The sequence below is a fragment of the Hyposmocoma kahamanoa genome, unplaced genomic scaffold, assembly GCF_003589595.1.
Source record: "Hyposmocoma kahamanoa isolate Upper Pololo Valley unplaced genomic scaffold, ASM358959v1 94, whole genome shotgun sequence".
Classification (NCBI taxonomy): domain Eukaryota; kingdom Metazoa; phylum Arthropoda; class Insecta; order Lepidoptera; family Cosmopterigidae; genus Hyposmocoma; species Hyposmocoma kahamanoa.
The window spans coordinates 5456451-5468072 of NW_020654878.1; positions in this window are offsets into that span (position 1 = coordinate 5456451).

The window sequence follows — 11622 nt, forward strand, 5'->3', positions numbered from 1 at the left end:
TATTGATTGAATAACGAAAAGCGATCTCCTTAATGGGTAAATAATTCCTGGTAAGAATCAATTTTAATTTCCTCGCTTCTTGGCGGTTCATGGTAACGATTCTTTTATTATCACATACGATTTTTATTAGAGAACAATTGTTGCTAATTGTGATAAAAACACCTTTTATAAATCTTTTATTGCAAACTTCTATTTTATCGTATAAAAAAAAACAAAGTCCGTAGGACAAACGTAGGAACACATTGAATATATTAAACAGGTTTTTATGTGTATATTGTCCATGGCTTCGGACGGACGGAAAGTCGTTAACTAAAGTATAGGATTATGTAGTTATAGGATTATGTATAATTGAAGAACTGGTAAAGAGTATAGGAAAGAGAGAATATATAAAAAAGCAATAGGCTATTTTGTGATATAAGGGAATCACCATACCTATCGACACGCAATCGCATTAAGCCGGTCAGGAAAAGCTGTATGCCCTTTAAAAAGAATAAAAAGACATGGGTTTCGCGCCGGCGACTCGAGCAGAAGCGAAACTTGCAACATCTTTCTCGTTCTTATCGCGTGGATATAAAGCTTTTTCTAAGCGGCTTAAGCCGATTCTACGTGAATAAATGTGCTTCCGTCCACTAATTAAAACGCGGCTAAGTGACAAGTGGTCCAATGTCCATTTTAAATAGCAAACGATAAAGCACAAAATTCTTTTTTAAAAACAGTTACAATTAGTTAACGTGTTTGACTTATTTGATCTTACTCTAATGATGCTTAGCTGAAATATCATTAATCAATTTCAATATTCTAAAACTGGGTTATGGTTTTTTATGACATCTCAAAGACATATTTTGTTGCTGCATTATAGTTAGCGGACGGCATTGTGGTGGCTCCCTAAGATGACAGCCCTGCGTCTGCGCTCCGTACAAACCAAGTTTGATACTATTTTCAGAATAAACTAATTAAATTCAACGCCATTCAGTAAACACGATCTACAAACTAATGTTTAGAGTCGAAATTTGTCAGTTTCTTGATAATTTAAATAATTCCAAAATTGGACAGAATAAGAATTCGTAATTTTCGATCAAAAAGTTTCTACTCTACTTTATGCTAAAGTTTCTAAACAATGGAACTTATTCTATAGGTGCTAAAAAACTAATAAACTCAAATTAAAGAATTGTATCGACCCGTCTAACTAAATTCTAAATCTTAACTAAATCTAAAATCTAACTTCCTCCATGGCCGAACGGTTACCATGGCGGACTGCCACGCAGAGGTCCCAGGTTCGATTCCCGGGCCGGGTGAAATATTTTTATGGCCTACATTTATTTCTCTCGTGAGTTTGGGTGTAATTCGTGGTTGTCTATGTGTGTGTCCATAGCACCCGCGACACAGGGTTTCCCTAGTGCGGGACTATGTTGAGTATGTGCGTTATTATTATTATTATTATCTGCGTCTAATGCCTAAAGCAGCCGTGTGGTCTGGTAGGGCTAACCTCTTATTAGCAAGATATTAATGCTGCCATCCTTATCATAACTAACGCATTTGCATTTGGGTAACTTTTAAGATATTGGCACCTAAACTTTTGTTGTCACGCTAATTTTGTTTAACAATAAAACTGAAACTGTGTCGGTCATTCTCGGACTAGCGTTCACTACCTAATTTCCGTGGCATTTTGTTACTATTTAAATATTCAAGTATACTATCGTGTAATTATTAAATAATATTTCACTTCATTATGCAATACTCGAATATTAAATAATATTGCACGATTAAATAAACGAATGCCTAAGTAATAAAAACTGCCACGAAAATTAGGTAGCGAAAAAACTAGTCCGGGACTGACTGAAATAAGTATTAAAAAACCGATTACAGGAGGTTGTTGATCACGTTTCGCTGATCGTTAATAACTCAATTTGGCTAAAATGTCGACTACGTTAGTTTATAGTAAAGAGCACAGAATAATTATCACTAGTTACAGCCTTCTACACTATAACTTCTTATTATATTTTTCCTATAATTCGAAACGCTCTACGGTGACGGGTTGACTGCCAACGTCAGCTGATAGTTCCAAGAACAGACTTAACAAACAGCCGGCCTGCGTATCTATCCATCCTCTACCGCTGTAAACTAGCAATAACCATTTAGTGAATAACCACGAAAGTCTGGAAATCAAGACATTAATATTAATTCAATAAATTGTTCAAATGTTGATCAACAATAAAACATTATAGCCAATATGGTAATTTTATTTGTCTACTAAATATCTTATGCTAAATATCTACACTGAACAAATGACTAAAGCGAAATTATTTTCATTGCTTATCTTGCCTAATAAAAATATCACTTAAGGTTGTTACAATATACTAAAGAAGTTACCACATTCCTCGACACGCAATCACATTAAGCAGGTCAGAAAAAGCTGTACATCCATGTAAGAAGAGCAAAAAGGACATTGTGCGTTTCGCGTTGGCGCGACGAACAGAGAAAAAGCGACTTCTGACCGGCTGCTCAAGACGATTCGAAGTGTGAATTCTGCGAAGTGTGGTGCGTCTCTTGTACAACGTTAGTAAGTATGTGTATAGGTCCACCTCGCATTAGATATGTGAATGTAGCACCGTTCAAATACTAACTACTGTATTCGGAATGCAAAACCGAATGTAATGTCAAAAGCAAACATTCTCCGTTACGCCTTAGAGGGAAAAGCATCGGCTACGCATTTTTACATATTGTATTTTAACTATTTTTTGTTAAAGCAAAACTTGTTTCAATATGTATTTTGTTAGAGTAATGCTTGCTGACGTCCCATGACCTGTGGTGTCACAAGACGCGTCACGCGAACTCGGGCCTGTGCAAATCGACGCCCCGTGCGGATATCAAGGGCCGTGGGAAACCGCCTTTAGCATCAGAAACTAATTTAGAAAGAAAGAAATTAATTTTTTTATTATATATCATTTGTTACTATATCATTTATATTGTTTGTACTATATCAGCACACTTTCTTGTTCTTCCTTAAAAATACATTCAAATTACATACCAGGTATTCACTATAATGCGGCAATTAACGTCGTTTGTTTATCTGTTCTATCTATGAATACAAGTTATTGATAGACCGAACTAGGTTAATATTTTTTTATAGTACCAAGTGACGGGACGAACCAGTCGTGCGCGACTGGTGGTAAGCGACACGCCAATCCATAACAGGTGCGGTGCCACTCAGAGTTTATAATCGCAAGGATTTTAGGGGCACTGCCACTTTCCCACGTGTCTGTAACTTTTCCAGCACCCTTAGCCTTCCAAACCGGAGCGCAGTGACGCTCACATTACAGCTTGGCGGAACAAATAAATAACTGGCGGTACTTCTCTGGACGAACTCTTTCACAAAGAGCTCTATTACTACTGAAAGTGTATGATCTGAAGTGCTGAATGGAAAATAAGTTGCCGTGAATTATTTACCTAATGCTAGATAGACATTGAGTCGGTTTTTAATTTAGGCATGTCCCTGTGTTGTCAGTATTAGACAACGTTCTATGTTTTCTGCTTGTTACGTATATCATTAGACTTGTTCTTTGTACCTAGATAATGCAAACACCTATACACACGAATACTAATGTATTTTCTTTTTCTCACAGGCACATTCCTATGGACGAAAAGAGGTGGCAAACATCCCCTTCTCCTCCTCTCCGGTTACACATACAGCTATCAAAAACGGAATGCAGATGGGCGTATATTCTGGTACTGTTCACGAAGACTCAAAGGCTGTAGAGCTTCGGCAATAAGTTGCGGGACAAGAGCCATAGCGTATAAACCACATGATCACTTGCCACCGAAATTACCAGCTAACTGTTACGCGCCGCGACAGGCAGATTTTAAGTACACGCCATCTCAGACTGATTTTAAGTACACACCACCTCAGACGGATTTTAAGTACGCGCCGACTCAGACGGATTCTAAGTCAGGTTTTCAATGACGATAAGTAATATGATATTAGTAAGGCTTGTTCACATTGTTAGTATATTAAGGGTAAAAAACAATCATTGCCTACGTCTGTCATAAGCATTTAGACGCTGTAAGGATGCTTAATCTGTATGGTACTGCAGAGTATATATTTAGATAATGATCCGTAAATCTATTCAGCATCCTCGCTTTTATCACCGGATTGCAAGATATACTGCGACGTACATATTCGGAATTTTAGAGACTCAACAGCTTCGTGTCATTGTTCTCAATGCGCAGTAGCAGGGAATGAAACACGCTTCCTGCGTACGTATTTTCGTATATGTGTATATAACCCATATAACTTTAAAGGTAGGATAAAGACATGTCCTTACTAAGCTAGCAATGTCGTTGACCGCAATATTATATAGTATGTTATTATTTTTTCTACGTTATATCCTAGCAACATGACGTTATATACAGGTTTATATCTAATCACACCCTAAACCTCTCATTGCATTCCCATAATTAAAACTACTTTTAAAACTCGAGTTCTTAGATTTTTGCGATTGTTACACATAGGAAAATTTTTTTTTCGGGTCTAAATCGCGTGTATTCACCAACGTTTCGAACCCTTTAAAACGGAACTGTCAACCGTGGCCAGGTAACCTGAGGATCTACTCCTATTTCCGTCCGACATTCGTCCGAAATAATAACTGTCAAACATTATACCAACCAAATCAGAAGACAGGGTGAAGTATGAAACATCATTCGTATTATGCGTCTTTTATCTTTGATCGACCATTATTGATTTTGTTTTTGTACTGAGCTTTGTTTGTAAAAACAAACATCCGTACCTACGTTTGTAGTAGTAGTAGTACCTATGTTATTTAGATCAGAAAAAAAATCCTACTTTTAAAATTTTCCACTTATCTATTTGTACGTTCATCCAATCCAAAAGTGGTACAACAAAGTTTTTAGAAATTAGCCACGCCGACTGCGTCACTAGCAGCCGCCATTAAATCCTGAAGCGTGCAGATGTTAGGGTACGATGTCAGATGGGCCATCGTTTGAATCACACCTCACAAACAATCCAGTTTAAAACCATCCGAAAATCCCCACCATAACAAATTGTCCTTATTCCGAACTGAGTCCGAAGCCTATTTAAAAACTTCCAGATCGGCCTTGGCAATTCCGGTCCCGGAGAAACACTGTCAAAAGACGGGACAAAGTTAGACATTACTCATTCACGCCAAAGGTTGCACCTGGCCTGATGTTTTCATAATAGTGTTATTTAGTGTGAAAACCGAAGATAGAAGGGTAGTAATTCCGAAATGACACACTCCTTTGTGGATAAAGCGTAATACTGTGAGAAGTAATATTGTTTTAGTAGCATTAGAGTTCCTTGTGAAAGAGTTCGTCCAGGGGAGTACGCCACCTTACCTTACCTATTTCTGCGGCCATGCAGTAATGTTAGCATTACTACGTTCCGGTTTGAAGGGTCAGGGTGCTGGTGAAATTACAGGCACATGGGACTTGTCAACTTATGTCTCAGGGGTAACGGACACAGCGGTAGTGCCCCTCAGATCTTTGCGATTTAAGGTTCTGAGTGGCACTGCAACTGTTATGGTCAGGCGCGTATCTTACCATCAGGTGCAGGACTTGTTCGTCCCGTCACTTGATATTATAAAAAAAGTAGTAACCGGGCGCAACCGTATCTAAGTTTTTCTAATAACCATCCACTTGTTATTAAAAAAATAGAAATGCCGTATTAAGAAAGTTTAGGTTAATTATAAAGCCTGTAGTAGATGAAGGTATTTACTGTGATGTATTAGGATACAGCACTGTATTATAAGGCAGCAGTATATAAGTAAACCTTATTGTATAAGTAAGCCTTAGTGTACTTATTAATAATTACATATTAAAGGACTTAGGCCCGTATAAATGAGTCTGTCTCAAAGAGCAGGATCAATATTAAAAACTTATTAAAATCAACTGGTATACAGCTGTACATGCTGTCTTACGTGATATTCATCAATAAAGATTAATAAGTGCAATTTTACTAGTAGTAGAGCTCCTTGTGAAAGAGATCGTCCAGGGAAGTATTTTCACGTTCAGTGCCCCTCAGATCCTTTCGATTAAAAGCTCTAAGCGGCCCAACTGTTATGGATAGGCGTATCGTTTACCACCAGGCATACGACAAGTTCATCCCGTCACTTAATAACGCAAAAAAGTGTGCCACTTAAGTGTATATCAACGATAACTCAAATATTCCGCATCATTTTGTAGCTGTCTAAATTTCCCCTTATCAATTAACGTCACTCAGCATTTAAGTTACGACTCAAATTCTTTATTAAAGCGTCAAACACACAGCGGGTGCGAGTCGGACGTGTGTCGGGTCGGACACGGAACTAGACCCGCCGCGGACATGACCCTACTCGCGCGCGACTCGAACCCGCTCTCCGTATGTTTCACGCTTAAATCCTAATGAATCAAGTGCAAGGTTGTTTGAGATACTGTAAACCAAGAAATCAATGAATGTAGTCAATTAATATAAGGGACTTGAGATTTGTCTAGATATTTTAGTGACACCTCGGTCTATATACACTTAATATCGAACTTTAGAGTTGTTTGTTAATACGGGCCTTACTTAGACTATAACTAGCATAGTATAATAAGACGAGTATGGTAACTCCTTACAATCGTAGCAGCGCAGCTTGTATGTTGTGTGCATGCCCGCCGCGCGCCGTATTCGGAGTATACATCGGAGTATATTTCGCAATAACGAAAGGCGCGTGACGATCACTCGACCAGACCGCTATGCAACGCGAGTGCCTAGCGAGATTAAGCGAATATATACATACAAATCGCGCTACTACATTTATATTGAGTTACCATACGTGTCTTATTATAATATAACTATGGTAATAGAAATTATTCGCATAATGGTAGCGACCGTTCAATCCTTCCATTTTGTAAATTATTTTACTTTTAACAATCATACTTATAATCAACTTATAATCTTGGCACTCTAAATCCTAAAAAAGTTTTTTGAGTATTGCAACTCTTAATTAATTCAATGTTAAAGTGTAAAAGTCTATTTTCCAATTTTCAGCGTGTCTTTTCTCTACAGTATATTTTATTTTCAAAATCATAGCTTCAAGATTTTTTCAGTTTCCTAGCGAAATGAATTCTTTACCTTTAATATTTAATTTAAAAACTTTTGTACGGTCCTTTATTTACAAATTACGTCGTATTTATTTTTACCAATAAGTAGAATCGTAAAATATATTTTTTTTATTTCTTTCTGACGATTTTCTTACTTACACCGCTGGCTCAGTGACCCGAAGTACGTCTTAGCCTCAGATACGAGTTGGAGTAGAGCGCGCCCTGTCGTGTGAGATCTCCTCACAAGCATTATGATCTGCTCCTTCTTTTCTATGCGGAGGTCTTCTCCACCTCGTCCCTCCATCGGTATTTAGGCCGACCACTGATTTATTTACAATTTACAAATGTATTTATTTTTATACATATTTGCAAGAGACAGCGCCTTTTCTTTTTCTGACACTACGACCCGTAATAATAAATATATCTCAAGATAACAAAGACTTTTTTGAATTTTGTCCGTATTAGTAAATATCATTTAATGTATATCAACGATTACTCAACAATAAACACCACTAAGCACTTAAATTACAGCTCAAAATCGTTATTAATTCTTAATCAATCTAATGCAGCCTATATATCAACCAAGATGCTCAAGAGTTTAATCTATTACAGGAGTGCTTGAGGTGCGTCTTAAGTGACCTCTCAGCCTATAATAATTAATACGGGACTTGAGAGCTGTTTATTAATACAGGTTTAAACTTTTTTTTTTTCACGTCAATAATTCCAACTGCAAATGTTTGCTTATCTTTAGGTCTACACGTACTAATAAAACGCCTTACAACGTTCCTAATTTTTTCGTTTAAGATTATTTTGTACACATAGATTTAAGGATACCTATTTTATGAATATACGTTTGTACTTTAGATCAATACTGCGTTTTCCTTGTTATGTTGATTTTCCTGCCTTATTCGTCGTTCCTACAGCATCGATAGCGGTAATTGTGTTTTCAGTCCTGCACAGGTTTTAGTTTTTACTCTAATTGAAACCTAAACGTGGTCGTGAAAAAATGGTTTCTTGAAACTGTAGCTGTAAGAGCGATGCCACACGGGCGCTGCACAACGCACGGGTGCATTGTCGCAACGTAACGCCGCCGCAGCACCCCGCTTTGTCTCCTGACCACTTGTTCGATGCGCACTCGTTCCGTCGCCGCGCGTCGTTAGAACACACCATGTGGCATGTAGAATTTATATGTTGTATAACGCAGCGTCATCGCTCGGGCGATGCAACGCTGACGTATTGCATTGTGTGACATCGCTTTAATGTGTATTAAACTCATGTCATATTGATAGATTGATAAATCATGTTGTACTAAGAGCTCGACATGTACTAAATTTAATATTCTGATTCTTATTATTATTTTGTGCGTGTTAGTGAATAAATAATGTATTTTTCGTATTCAATATATAATTCGTATGCCTGTTGACCAGGCACAGCAAAACTGTATGTATTTTGTTACTATCAAGTTCTGTACAACCTGTGTTTCAACAAATAAACGTATTATTAATTATATGTATGTGTTATTTGCAAATGTTTTATCTAGCCCTTCGAAAAATTTTGCCGTTCTCTCTTTAGCATTATAGCAAACTACCACAGCGCCCTCAGGTCTGATGTCTCAACCATTTACCTCAGTCCTGCTGCCATTGTGTTGTTACTCCACTCTATTAATCAGTTTTAATTGAACTACCTTGCTCGTTTTTCATTGAATATCATGATGTTTTTTTTACTACCAAGATTTTTGGGGAAGTCCACTATGGGACTGCAGCCCTGGTTTGGCATACAGTCACTGGTTCGTGTTCAGCTGGGTAGAAGGAATTTTTCTTTGTGTTTGTTCGATTTTTGTATCAATAATAACAAACAGTTTGCGTGTGTTATCTGTTAAAGGTTTATTGCAGTTAATCTTAAATGTTTTGTTACATAAATCCTTAAGTAATTGTGAACTCACTAACCAGATATTTCACTTTCAGTAACACTCGTACCTTCAGGGAAAGGAAAGCATCCGCTACTAATGTATAAGAATCAAACATTTACCTATAAAGTGCTATCAGCTACAGGAGTTCTATGGCATTGCTCTCGAAGAACTAGAACTGGATGTAAAGCCTTCGTCAAGAGCCGTCCGGATAAATTGGATCAATTGTTATCAGTGTATGATGAACACTGTCATCAGCCTAAACAAAACAGGGAAGAGGATCCTCGTAGTTGGGTTTATCCCAAAGTATGTTTGGGTTCGAAGTAGGGCCATGATATGCTAGAGAATCACACAAATTATCTGGTCATTGGGAATTTCCTATATTATGAATACAACGAAATAAACTATGAGTATAGAACCAAAACACTTAGAACAGTCGCAATGTGGAAAGTTACTTTTCAGAATATGTTCTATCTGAAATCGAGTCCCTTCGAGGACCCAGAATACTAACCGCTGTGTCACCGAGGTTGTATTTATGCTCTGAAGTAATTATTGGCCATTCTATAGAAATACATCAGTCATAGACTTGCGCAGTTAGATATCCAGGTAGGTACAGGAAGCAAAACAATATTAACGATTTTTCTTTGATCTAGTCGGCTATACAGGATCCAAAAACTGTACAGTTTATTTACCCATTCGCCTAGATCGCAGTATTAATCTAGGGACTGTATAAGTACCAATATTTTATGGCAAGTTTTCCAGCGTAGCAGTCTCTTTGGATTTCTATTAAAAAACTTAACTAATTTTTTAGTTATCTTCACCTAGTTTTTAAATTTTATTTACGGACAGCAGCACATTGTAGTGTTTGGGTTGTTATTTATATTTCCATAGTGAATTTTGGCAAATATCATCATCCTATCGCAGTCCATTGTTGGACATAGGCAGAGGCCTATGTATGTATGTATGTATGTTGGGAGGGCCCAATGTACGCCATTTTGACCAGTCCTCAGCTAGTCGCATCAGTCTGCTGTCTGCACCTTTTCGCAGATCGTCACTTCATTTGGCCAGAGGGAGTCTTACACTACGTATGCCGAGCCGTTGTCTCTACTCAAGAATTCGTTTCCTCCATCGGTTATCGGTTTTTCGACAGATATGACCTGCCCACTGTCACTGGCTATATCTAAATGTAATTGCGAAGACAGTATTTGCTTGTCAAATTTTTGTTTATATTTGTGGAACTCCTGGTCGGTTTGTTTGTTTTTCTTGATAAAGTTTAACAACAGTAGAAATAATTAGAGATGCAGGGGACCAATTCTCGTACGTTTCGACATTTTCTCTATTTAAAAATAATATTGCATCTTCAATGTCTGTAGAAAGTGTCTCTAAAATCAATATTATTCAAGAAAATTTTATTTTCGGTATCAACAGAGAAGCTAGATCGAAATATTTGAAATCTCTAGTTAATGCACCTTCCGTTTTATCGTTATTTGATTTTAAATTCGGGACTTAAACGTATTTTATTTACCTCGACGTTTCGGACGTATTACAACGTCCATGATCTGGAAGGGACCAGTCAATCCATTGCAATCCATGGTTTCAGAGTGACCAGTCAGTCCCTTTGACGTTGCAATTTAACAACGATTTAATCAAGAGCTGTCCAGGCGGTCATGATTTTAATAAATCAATGTAATGAAACACGTCGTTCTGTCATTTTAGTGTCTTTGTCGAAAGTCAAATTTATGTCAACATTTTGCCATCACCAACGAGAAAGTAATCACTACTTAGAGCATCGTGATATTTACTAACTTTGGTCTTTATATGTCGAGCGCTGAAGAACCACTTAAATGTATCGAGTTCTTAGGTTTTCGCATTTGTTACACATAGGAAATGAAACTACTTTTCCGGATTTAAATCGCGTATATTTGTTTTTTTAAACAAACCGACGTTTCGGGCCCTTTACAGGTCCCATGGTCACGGTTGACTTCGATTTCGATTTTGAGTCAACCGTGACCATGAGTCCTGTAATCATGGGGCCCGAAACGTCGGTTTTTTTGAAAAAACAAATATACGCGCTTTATATCGGGAAAAATAGTTTCATTTCCTACACTTAAATGTATTTTACCATATTTTTGCTTATACCTCGAGAATCAGGTTCCTGGTCTATTCACACAAACACACACTCCGACACAATATAACCTGGCTGTAAAGTATTATCTTCGAGGTAGTTAGGATGTAACCTAGCCTTAGCGAAAGGAATGGAAAGGTTCGTCCACATAATTTATTTTAAAAAAAGAAATAAAAAAGCTGTAACAAATAAAATTAAAGTACAATTAATGTAAAACACTCCCTACTAAACACAATCCAGCCGAAACACAATACTCACCCTAAAAGGGCCTATATATCTATATGATTTAACAATAAACGTGATGATTCGAATTAAATGATAATGATTTATGTGCGCGTCCTCTCGTTTTGAGAATTTGATAAGAGTGACGACGGAAGTAACCAACGTAAGAATAATAAAGGAAAAGAAAATTAAAGAACGTTTCAAAATTATAAAAGAAAATGACCAAGAACCAGTAAAGAGGGTAATAAAAATATGGGAAGACGATGAAGGAAAT